We start from the raw sequence: 13,026 nt of genomic DNA, 5'->3' as shown, positions 1-13,026 counted from the left end.
GATGAAGCCGCCTCACACCCTAGCAACCGAACCTATACCACCTACCCAAACAACCCCCTTCTCCCAAACAGTCGAGCCATCACCTACGCCATTACCCTGCTGCAGAACCACCTTCTTCACCTGCCGCACCACCATCATCACCACCTCTCCCTGACGCCCCCAAATCACTCCACTAATTTCTCCCCAACTCTATCTACTACACTAACCACATCACGTACCATCTCTTTAATCATCATTTACAACCTCAATTTCTCATCTCTCTGCCTGAAACCCTAGGTGAGAAATTGGTGATATATATGATGATTAAAGCATCAATTGGAGCTGGAGAGGAACGAGAAGAAGCAGGAGAAGATTGGGTCGACGAGATGGAGCGAGTATCTCATCAACAATAGGTAAATCAATTTTCACCAAACCCTAGTTCTACTGACTTTGGGGAAAAATTGGGGAAAACCAAAATTATGTGTATTGGGTATAAAGGGGTGTTGGGTGAAGTGTGTAGAAGACACTATATACCTCTCTGGACTAGCCAGTAGAGAATTGAGCTAAATTTTTATGAATTTCAATTTCAGTGCTTATCTGTTGACAGTTGAAATTTGCTTATGTTTGTAGTTGTCTGATATGTTGCAAATTGTGTCTAAATTATATCTTATGATGAATGTATGTTGCTACTACATGGTTAGCATGAGCTAATCAGCCTCAGGCCAAGGCTCAGTGAAGCCTTGTGCACTGTCAAGTGTAAATGAGCTAGGATAGTTACTTCCTGTTGCTATGTTTTGATTGTGTAAATGAGAGATGCCAATGCTCATAGAGCCTGTGATTGGCTGTACTGTCAAAAGACAGCCAATGCTAGGGGTAGACTAGTGAGCAAGTTGGTGTTCTTCCATTTATAGTTGTATGCTTAGGAATGAACATAACCTAGAAACATGTCACTTGATTAGGACACAAGGTGGATCATAAGCCTTGGCTTACCCACCAATTCCCTCTCTGTAACTTTTATTTTTCAGTCCTGTGTGCTTGTATTTCAGTTACTTTTCTTGCCTTTCATTTTCTTGCACTTTGTAGCTACTGTGCACTGAAGTCAGTGCACTGAACTCACCCTGCCCTTGGCTGCCAAGCCTTGGTTATTTGCTGCTTCTCTTGGCTGTTTCTTTGCTTATCCTGCCAAGCCTTGGTTATTGTCTGTTTTTCTTTACTTAGCTTGGTTCTTTGCTGATTTGCCCTTAGCTCACTGCCATAGTGCATTGCCACTCTTATTAGCCTAGGAAAACTTCTTATATGCTCCTCTCCCTGTGGACAAACCCCTACTCACCCTTTTATTACAAATCTTGACCTTGTATACTTGCAAGTGTATTGTGTGCATCTTGATCATCACACCAGAAAGATGGTGAAATTCATACCCCCTGCTGACAGGTATGTGTTATACTTAAATTCTATTCATACACAGTACTGGAAACATAAAATTAGAACCTTCATACCAGTTATAACACATCAGGAGAAACCGAAAACAAAAATTCTACGACCTATGTGATATTATTCTAAAGTAGTAGTTAGTGTATGCCTTAGAGGTTCTAATTTTCCTCTATGCTAGCTTATATCATCTATGAATTTTGAACTCATAACTGAACTTGAGAAATGGAAGACTTTGTTGTTCAGTGTGGCGCTCAATGTGTCTCTCATTGGTATTCTGCCGAGATTTGGCCTGAGTTTAGAAACTGAACTTCATTGGGTATATTAATTGTATGTTATTGGCCTGAATAAATTGTTCAAGTGGAAGACTTTGTTGTTTAGTGTGCATTCAATGTGTCTCCCAGTAGCCTGGATTTGGCCTGAATTCGGCCTGAAAACGTTACAGGGAACTCTTGACTGAGTCAATGAGTAACGGCTCTATAGCTGTTGCAAAAAATATGGAACGCCACGTTTCGCAACGGCTCGCTGCTGTTGCAAGTCCCTTTTGCAACTGCACGCAGCTGTTGCTATTCCGGAAAAATGGTGTAGTTTTACGTTGTTCTTGAAGATTCTTGTTGGAACTTGTCATATAGGTGATTCTGAATGATCTGAAGAAGGAAACTTTTGTATCGTTCCTTTGAGGGATGTTTTCTAGGAAATGCACGTCTCTTCAACTTTGAGGCTTACTGCAGAATCCATCGGCGCATTAATATAGGGCGTGTATCTATGTTTCTCGAGTGATGTACAAATATGCTTTATTCGAATAAGTTGAATGTTGTTTCCGTACTTTTAACATGTTCTACAAGGCATCATCTTAACCTAGTTGGTTCCTTGGGCGAATAAGGTCTATGTTATAAGCTTCGTAATATCGGAATAGTTTTTTTTGTTGATGAATTGATTTTTTACTGCAGTTGCTTTAATACATGTGCTTTGCCGCTCTCTTTCTAAGGCGCAATTTTGGGCGCTCTATGTTGTACAGGTAAAGTAGTACAAGCAAAAATCTTAATTGAAGGTAAATTGCCTGAAAAATTAAAAGTGAGGAATTTTGTCTCTAAAGACTAAATATATTATGTATTATACTGTTATTGCTAGGTAGCTGAGTTGGAGATAGCTTTCTCTATTCCCGATATATAGAAACAATACAAGGTTTGTGATATACGTGGTCTTCATCTATTTTTCTCTCTCTTTAGCTTTATATGTTTCATAACATAAATTCTCATCTCTCTCTGTGTTCTTTATTCAAGTAAAAGTTCTCTCTCTGTGTTTTTTTTTATCTAGACAAGCGGGTCACTAACATCATGTTTGTTTTTTCCTCTGTGTAGAGGCTAACCTCTATTAGCCTCTATATAGTGGTGGGTCCCATTTATTTGATGTTTGTTTTTCCCATTACCTCTACAAAGATAGAGGCAAATCTCTATCTATATAGAGGAAATCAAATAGCACCAATGAGGTGCTATCTTTGAGCCTCTACCTCTATTAAACCTTCAAATGATTAATATATCCTCGAACAAACTTATAATGTCCAAAAATAATTCCTTAATTTAAAATCTAAAATTTTACATGTTTCAAGAAAAGTGATATTTTCGCCCGTTTCAGAAAAAGGGATATTTTCGCGCTGTTTCAGAAAAAAGTGATATTTTGCTCCGTTGCAGAAAAAGTGACACTTTAGCCCCGTTTCAGAAAAAGTGATAATTCCCCCGTTTCAGAAAAAGTGATACTTTCACGCCGTTTCAGAAAAAGTGATATATTCGCCCCGTTTCAGAAAAAGTGATACTTTCGCATGCTTCAGAAAAAGCGATACTTTCGCGCCGTTTCAGAAAAAGTGATATTTTTGCTCTGTTTCAGAAAAAGTGATTTTTTCCATGTTTCAGAAAAAGTGATATTTTTGCCCTGTTTCAGAAAAAGTGATATTTTTGCCCCGTTTCAGAAAAAGTGATATTTTCGTTCTGTTTCAGAAAAAGTTATGTTTTTGCCCCGTTTCAGAAAAAGTGATTTTTGCCCTGTTTCAGAAAAGGTGATTTTTTTTTTCCGTTTCAGAAAAAGTGATACTTTCGCCCGTTTCAGATAAAGTGATACTTTCGCCCGTTTCAGATAAAGTGATATTTTTGATCCGTTTCAGAAAAAGTGATATTTTTACCCCGTTTCAGAAAAAAGTTATACTTTCGCTCCGTTTCAGAAAAAGTGAACATCTTTGGTTGTATTTTCTAATACATTTTTTTCCTTTTGGAATTTTTGAACATCTTTGGTTGTAGTGGATATTCATGGATTTTTTGAATATTATAAGGGTAAAATGAGAAATATATAAAATTGGGTACACAATATAGAGTTGTTAGATAGTGATCAAACAAACATGATTTTAAGAGAGATTATATAGTGATATTTATATAGATATAGAGGTAAGCCTCTATATAGAACACTCTACCTATATAGAGGAAAAAACAAACGTGTTGTAAGTCTACCTTCCATTTTATCACTTTTGCATTGTTATTGGACCTCTCTGTTTAAATTTAGACTCGTTTGTGTGATCGAAACTCGTACTTTTGAGTTAGTAATGTCCTTCCATAAAACTTTTTTCATTTTTGTTCATCTTTTTTTGAATCTTTAGGAAGTGTACCATTGGTGATGGTGTTTCATTGTTACCAGATCTAAAAATTAGACTCCTAAGTGGCGTTGGAACGTCACGCATTAATTATCTGTGGATTGATTGGCATCTGCTTGTTGTTGTTCAGTGCTGGAATTGAGTGCTTATACCTATACTTGTTTTTGCCATGTATATAACATGTTCTTTTTATATTTTTGCATTTGTGTATAGGCAGGTGCTGATCCAAATGGAGTAAAAGCTCTGCCACTTGTAGTTGAACTGGAGGTAACACAAGCTTAGGTCCCTCCTGGTCTTTACAACTATTCTTTTATCATTTTAATCGTGTTAATTCTGATATCTTTTCATTTAATAGGTTTCATGATTATTTGTGAAACCCTGCACCAAAACGAAATTCTTGTTACTCTTATGGAATTCATTCTACATTAAGTGTTTTTTATCCTTGAGTTATGATACTTTCTCTGTTTGTAGGCATTGTCTGCAGCAGCAAAGACCGTTGATCATTTTAAACTTGTTCGTAGTTGCACAATTACTTCCTGCTAGGTGGGGATCAAAAAAGTTGGTTGCAATCCTATTTATTACCCTATTCTATCTCTTTATGTTTGTTGAACTTTAAATTTTCTGAAACTTCCTTTATGTCACAAATCTACTTGAGCTTACGTGGTTCTTTTTCAGAACGAGCCATTGCTACTGGCAGCCATTTCACTGACCTCTTCTCTTCTCCACTCTTTTACATTTTCAGTTTGTAATGGTGTTTATCAACAATAGAACTACAATCTGGAGTCTAAAAACCTGCGTTTTCATGTATGTACAGATTCAGGTTGGCATACATACTTCTGTTTAGCTTTCATTCCTGTCTTTGTAAGCGTTCGTTCAGCCTTACTCATCCAAATGTCTTATATTATTAGTTGTGTTAACCTTGTTTTCCATTTTCGTTATTTTACTAAAGTCTTCATCTCTTCCTTTTTGTTCAGACCTTGAACAAGGCGTCAGCTAGAAAAGTAATTGTTGCTTGATGATATCACGAGCCTTGAGGACCTTCCATCTCATAGAGGTAGATAATGATAACAAGAAAATTATCAGTGGACCCACTGGATTCAAGCACTTCAATATAGATAGATGGATCTTTATGTATTGTTGTAGGAGTTCAAGTTTTCTGACCTTACGTGTTGCCTAAAACTTGCAGTTTCTATTAAAGTAACCTACTGAAATAACTTTTAAGTTCAGTTAGTTTAAAGTGAAATAGCTTCCTTAGAGTTTCTGAAAACAGACATTTAGAAGTTGAATTTCCACATGAGCATTGTGTTGTTATCATCTCTTCAATTCACTTCAATGCCTAGTACTCCAATGGTTTTTTCCTTCCATTATATGCACGTTTGTACTTCTTTGATGACTTTCTGATATAAGTTATCATTGTTTGCAGGAAGTAATAGGTGTGGAAATATTTTTGCGCGAAGTTGTAGCTGCAATTAGGTATACGAATTCTTAATTACAGATTATGTTCATAATCTCTGTACTAAACAGAATTTGTATTTCCTTAGGACATAGGACTTCATCTAAGTACCCAGAAATTTTGTGTTCACAGGCTATTGCAGATGTTTCTTTGCTTATAAGATGGTGCCGTAACTGGTTGCAGTTGAAGCTGTGGTACTTGATTATGTTCACTGACACCATCATGCTGCAAAGGGTTAGTAAATTTTCTATCTGGTGTTACACCTATGTGATTATTGCTTGTTTGCATTTACTTTCTGCGCATTTTGAACATTATTTCTTCCAGTTTACTTGTCATAATAATGCATCCTGTTGTATTTTGCAGGATTGCCTACATCGAGTTTTCTGATGCCCAAGCTTTCAACAAAAGCAAGCCTACGAAGGATATAAGCTTAGCTGCAAGGGTGGAGAACAAAGGAGCTTCAAGATTTGTAAGTTGCGGTTATTCAAGTTTTGTAGGCAGTTAGTAATTTCTGTGAATCCCTTAGAAGTTTGGAATCTTCCATGTATTCCCTTAGAAATTTTGATACTTTAAAAAAAAAAAGTTTGGTATGTAGAGAAATTTCAGTTCTTTTGTAATTTATATATGTTCAGTTCTTTTGTAATATAAATCTGATATGAATTGAATGAATGTGATATAAAAAATTTGAAGAAATTGTTGTGGAGTGTGGATGATGAATGTATGCAGGTATTGAATTTAAAATTGCGTCTTATTGCTGGCAGAAAATAAACTGCCGGCCAGGCTTGACCTGGTCAAAATTAGTCAATATTGACCAATTTTGACTAGGTCAAGGTTGACTGGCAGTAATTTTTTTGTGTTACGAAAAAAGTTCGTAACCGTTAGCTGCCGTTACTACTTGCCACGTAGTAACGGCTTGGGCACGTTACTAATTTGCCACGTATTAACGGCTCAAGCCTGTTATGACCGTGTTGTTACAAAAAAAATCGGCCCTCAGTTGTTACTACGTGGCATTTCGTATCGGCCTCAGCTGTTACTGACGCCGTCACAACCAGAATTCGTAACGGCTGCGTTGTCGTTAAGAAAAAAATGTAACATCCTATTTTGAAACAGGCGAGAGCCGTTACAACCCCGATTAGTAACGTCTTAAACCTGTTATGAATTCCAGAATTTGGTGTAGTGTTTACAGTTTGGAGTTCTTTGAGTCCCAACCGTTTCTACAGGTTTGCGGCTAGGTCGAAAAGAACTCCTAGCCGTAATTCTCCCAGAACCAGTTTTCCCAAACCATAAATTCTTCAATCTTACCTGTTAAATCAATTTAAAGGCAAAATAAATGGTGGGTTTTTGAATTCTTAGCATTCTGCAGGGTTTAATTGTGTTTGGACAGATTCATTCACCTAATCTTCAATTTGTGGTTCAACATCTTCATAAACAATAGAATCATAACAAGCCTATGATAATCCAAGTCGTCAATCGTCAATCTTCAATCTTCAATCTTCAATTTGAAAATTGATGGAGATTCGATAAAAAAAAAATCTAGGTTTTGTTTGATTTTGAAAAGAAGAAAAAAAAGGGTTAGTTGAATTAATTTTGGTTTAGAAATTTAATTTACTTTTGATTTTATGTATACTAGTGGTCAAGAGTATATTTGATTTTTCATAAGAATTAGGTACCCCTTATCCCCTAAGGATGTTAGATACAATATAAAGCCCCCATTTTCCAAAAACTTTAAGCCCAATAGGATTCTATGTAAAACGAAACAGAAAGTCCTGTGATTCTCTTTTTTATTTTATTTTTTTGTACCCTCCTCGCTAATTCGACACTCCCATTAGCAATATTGTTAGAATCTGAAAACATATACTGCATTAAAGTACGAGCATTAATGTAAGTTCATGTCTATGGTAATTCAACATCTCGTGATATTGACTTTGTCAAGGAGAAAATGACCAACTTTACGAGCCCTGGTTAACTTACTAACTGTGGAAGTACTTTATAAAACTTGAAAAAATATACATGCGCTTTAGCAAATCAGTTTCTCAAATAGGAGCATATATACTATGCTAGGCGGATACCCAGTTTCCGCCAACTTTTAACTATGCGGAAAATCAATTTCCGGCTCCACGGAACAAAGCCCATATAGGTTGGTTTTTCTCCCAATCTAGTAGAGGCATAAAACAGGACGGCACAACCCATTAAAATGCGAGCCCACCGTGTTGTCCGTGTCAGAGATTAAGAGTGTCATGTTGTGTCGTGCTTGAGGGTGTGTTGCGTTGTGTTGTGCCAGGAAAATAATCGTGGTGTGCCATGTTGTGTTGTGTCTGGCACATTTATTTTATCTTTCTAGATATTTAGTTGTTATATGTGTTGTTCTGGATATAATCAATATAACGAATATGAAATGTCAAAAAATGTCTAAAATAAACACCATTTTGTGAAATATACACACAAAATGTGTTTGCGTTGTATTGTATTGGATTCGTACGATGTATCGTGTTGTGCCACGGTGCCAATTAATTTGGCCCAACACATCACATGGAGTTACCCTGCTGTGTCGTGCTGGGCTGGGCTCCAATTTGATGTGTTGGGTTGTGCCCCTAATGGCCAAGCCTAATTTACACCTCAACAATCTAGGCTAAGCCATAAACCTAGCTTGAGCTCACCGCAGTGCTTGCTCTTATGCCTCTTCCATTCTTTATAACTTCAAACGATCTTGAAGGTGAGCACAACATTTTACCTCTCAATGGGCCAGAGAATAAGACATTCTTTACGGGACTTCGACTAAAATTTCCATCTTCTTACAGCCGTTGGACTGAATCCTTATTCATTCTATGGGTTGGGCACTCATAGTCCACGTCACCAAAGAGAGCTTCAACTTATGGGTTGGTAGGACAAGTCATCAACATTGATAAGTCTGCGGTACTTTCAGCAAAAAAAAACTAAGCCAGAGACTGCTGCAGCCTTGACACATATTCTTGGTGTCACAATAATGAATTCAAAAGAGAAGTATTTAGGGTCTCCATTAATTCTGGCTCACTCTAAACAGGAGTCTTTCAAGTCTGTAAAGGAAAATTTCCTCACAAGATTCTCCACTTGGTCTTTTATTTCACTCTCTCAAGCAGGTAGAGGTACTATGATAAAGCGTGTCCTTAATTCAGTAGCAATATATCAAATGAGAATTTTCAAACTTCCTAATAATCTTTTAAACTCAGCTTAATTCTATAGAGAGGAAAATTTTTTGGGGTTATAGTTCTAACAGAGGAACTAATCATTTAGCTTGGCATAATGTCTGCACTTCCAAGGATTATGGAGGACTTGCTTTTAGAGACCTAGAGAAACTCAACTTGGCACTTCTCACTAACTTGGCTTGGAGAATATGCAATGATTCCAGTCATCTCATGGTTCAAGTTTTAAGCAGTAAGTACTTGAAGAATGGAGATATCATTCACCATAATTTCACTGCAAAAACTTGGTCCTATACTTGGAATGGCATAACAAGAGGACTTCAGAAACATTATTTCATGGAGATAAATAATGGAGATAAAACAAAATCCGTCTGGATAGATGGATTACAGGCATGATAACTGCTCCTATTCCAATGAATGAATCTTTCAAATTTTATGGAGAGGTTGTTGAATTAATGCTGCCTGACACAAACCAATGGAATGTTCATTTTCTTAATCACCTGTTTGATAATGACAAATCTAGAATAATACAAGGAATGTTCATTCATAAAACCAAAGAAGATGTCATGGTTTGGATGCTTGCAAAAGATGGAAATTTATCCGTCAAAAGCACTTACAAGATGCTAACTTTATCCAGCAATGATGTTCAAGTCAATAGGATAACTATCAATAATGATGTTTGGAAAGCTCTATGGAAGTGCAAAACATTACATAGAATCGAACTGTTTGCTTGGAAATGCATAAGAGACATTAATTCTACCAAGAGAAAACTGGCAATCTACAATGAAAGTATAGATACTCACTGTGTTACTTGTAGTCATATTGAAGTATCTATGGAGCATATCATTTTTAAGTGTAAGCATGCACGTACTGTCTGGAGATGAGTTAATATAATATTGATTATGTCAGGAATAATTTCCAAATAGTCTCACAATGGATAATCAGCTGGTTTACCTTTAAGATTGAAGATAGACTTTTATACACTCTCATGATTGGAAATTGGGTACTGTGGAAGTATAGATGCTATGTGGTATTTCAAGGAGTCACTCTAAACACTTTTATCTCAATTCACTCTAATTATATCCTGTCTTCACTTTTGCATGATAATAATAATTTGAATGTTCATCCTCTTAATTCTGCATCTCACTGGACACCACCTTTAGATGACATACTAAAATTCAAAGTGGATGGATCTTTTGATCACAATACTAACCAGCTTGGTACTGGCATTCTAATGCGTAATAATGCAGGTGAACGCCAAGGAATCCAAAGGGGTTACTCAAATATAATATTAAGTCCAGTGGAAGGGGAGTGTATGGCAGTACGTGAAGCACTCTCATTGGACAAAGGAAAGCAGTTATCAAGGATTCATATTGTTACAGATACCAGTTGTAACAATATGAACTTAACAAAGGAGATAAAACATTTAGTCTCTAGTTTTTCTTATTGTAATTTTTCTTTTGTCAGCAGAGATGATAACAAAGTAGCTGACCATACAGCTAAGTCAGTTCGAGAAAAATCATCTGCTATTGAAGTTATGACAATTTTAGCACTGAGGTTAATATTCTTTTCGCTAAAGACCAACAACATTCACCTCATACGAGGCAATAAATTTTTTTCTTTGTTATCAAAAAAAAAATAATCACTTTCACGCTACAGTTTCAAACAATGAAACAATACACTCTGTTTAGAATAATACAAATCTTTTTAGTTACATACATATGAGAAAAGTTACGATCATGCAACCCTACCACTATTAAAGTTTAACACGCTTCATGGTTTCTTAAAGTGAGATCTACCTGCAATACAAGATCGAAAGACGAAGAAGAAAGAGAGATAAGAGGATCCAAATACATCGATGAACTGAAAACTCAACACATATGGATTCTTCTTCTTTTATTTCTAGGTTTTTTTTCTTCTCAAGCACATCATATCTGTTTTGAGATGTTTGTTTATTACTTTTATTTCAAGACGTAAATCATTGCTTTCTTTCTTCCGCTTATTTCAAAATGTAATTTATAAAGTGCTTCTGTTTTTTGCAATTTGTCAAGTACCCTCTTTCTAAACATTTTCGACTCGTATTTTTTTTTTTTTTTTTTTTTTTTTTGTAGAAAACGCTAACAGCCAATTAAGTGCTAGGTAACGGTTATTTCACATGGAAAAAGTCCTAAAAATCCTTGAATCGTCTGAGTTGTATAGATTTGTCTTCATTTCCTTGGTTTGGACTTGGAGGATAAATGATTTTATGATCCTGAAAAGGGATCGACGAACCTGAAAGCGGTGTAACGATCCTGAACCAGACTCAGCGGACCTAAAAGGTCATATCGAAGGATGATTATCCACCAATCAAAAACCCCATGATGTTGGGGAATGATGTAACCATTTTTTAAGAATAGTTTCGTTAGAATCTAAAAATATATAATGTATTAAAGTATGGGCATTAATGTAAATTCATGATAATGGTATTTCAGTATCTCGTGATATATTGAGTTTGTCAACGAGAAAATGACCAACATTATAGGCCCTTGCCAAGTCGCTAACTGTGGAAGTACTTTAGAAAACTTGAAGAAAGATATAGGCACTATAGCACTTGAAAATATAGGAACTATAGCAAATCGGTTTTTCAAATGGGAACATTTTATGCTAGGAAGGTACCCGATTTCCATCAACTTTTTTAACTAGACGAAAAATTACTTTCCGACTCGGTATAACCAAGCCCATATAGGTTGGTTTTTCTCCCACTTTAGGTTAAGCCAAAAAGGCAAAAACCTAGCTTGAGTTCACAATTGTGCTTTTATACCTCTTCCGTTCTTTATAATTTCAAACAATTTTGGAGGTGAGAATAACCTACTTTTCCTCTCAATGGGTCTGAGAATGAGATATATTCTTTATGGGTCTTGGCCTAAAATTTCCATCCTCCTACTTCAGTTATTGGGCTTTATATATTGGAATCCTTCTTCAAACTTGTGGGTTGGGCAATGATAGTCGTCCTCACCAAATAAAGTTCCAAATTTGAGGCTATAAATCCAATACACTTTGTTAAGAAATAATGTGAATCTTCTTAGTTGCTGTGGAAGAATAAGTAGTTGGCTAGCAAGTACGTACATGTGAGGAAAATTATGATCATGCAACCCTACCATTATTAAAGTATCACACTCTTCATGGTTTCTTAATGCGATCTAACTACAAATACTAGATCGATAGAGGAAGAAGAAAGAGAGATAAGAGGATCCAAATACATAGATGAACTGAAAACACAACCCATATGGTTTCTTCTTCTTTCATTTCTAGGCTTTCTCTTTCTTCTCAAGCACACTGCATCTACTTTGAGGTGGTTGTTCATTACTCTCCTCAGACCAGCCAAGAATCTGAAGAAGTTCGGTTCATGGGCACTCATCACACCACCAACCGAAGGTATCGGGAGATCTTTCGCGTTTGAATTAGCTCAAAAGGGTCTCAACTTGATCTTAGTTGGTCGAAACACAAATAAGCTACAAAATGTGTCGACAGATATTCAATCAAAATTTCCTGACATCTGGATCAAGATCGTCGTAGTCGACTTCTCGTCAAGGGATCTTTCGGTTGGAATTCGAAAGATAGAGGAAGCGATCCGTGCCAGAGATTAAGACGTGTCGTGTTGTGCCGTACTTGGGGGTGTGTTGTGTTGTGCTGTGTCAGGAAAATAATCGCGGTGTGTCATGTTGTGTTGTGCCAGGAAAATAATCGTGGTGCGCCATGTTGTGTTGTGTCTGGCACATTTATTTTATGCTTTTCAAAGTCCATAGATTAAGACGTGTCTTGTTGTGTCGTGCTTGAGGGTTTATTGTGTTGTGTTGTGCCAGGTTAATAATCGTGGTGTGCAATATTGTGATGTGCCTGACACATTTATTTTATATTTTTCAAAGTAAATACTTTCTGGATATTTAGATATTTTTTGTGTTGTTATAGAAATAAATCAACATAACGAATATAACATGTCAAAAAAATGGCTAGAATAAACACCCTTTTGTGAAATATATACATAATATGCATTTGTATTATATTGTAACGTGTAGTGTCGTGATGTACCACTATGCTTTCTTAGCGTGTTGTGTCTTGTTACGCTACATGCTTATTTGTACCATGTGTCATGTTACGCCCCTGTGTCGTTTAGTCTGGTCCAGCACAACACATGAAGTTACCATGATGTGTGGTGCTGGGCTAGGCTCAAATTTTGATGTGCTGGGTTTTGCTCGTAATGACCAGGTCCAATTTACACCTCCACAATCTAGGCTAACCCAGAAACCTAGCTTGAGTTCACAGAAGTGCTTGCTCTTACACCTCTTCCATTCTTTATAATTTCAAACAAA

Source organism: Papaver somniferum, chromosome 2 (genome assembly GCF_003573695.1).
Source record: "Papaver somniferum cultivar HN1 chromosome 2, ASM357369v1, whole genome shotgun sequence".
Classification (NCBI taxonomy): Eukaryota; Viridiplantae; Streptophyta; class Magnoliopsida; order Ranunculales; family Papaveraceae; genus Papaver; species Papaver somniferum.
The sequence above is the reverse complement of the archived record's forward strand: the minus strand, read 5'-3'. Positions refer to the sequence as shown.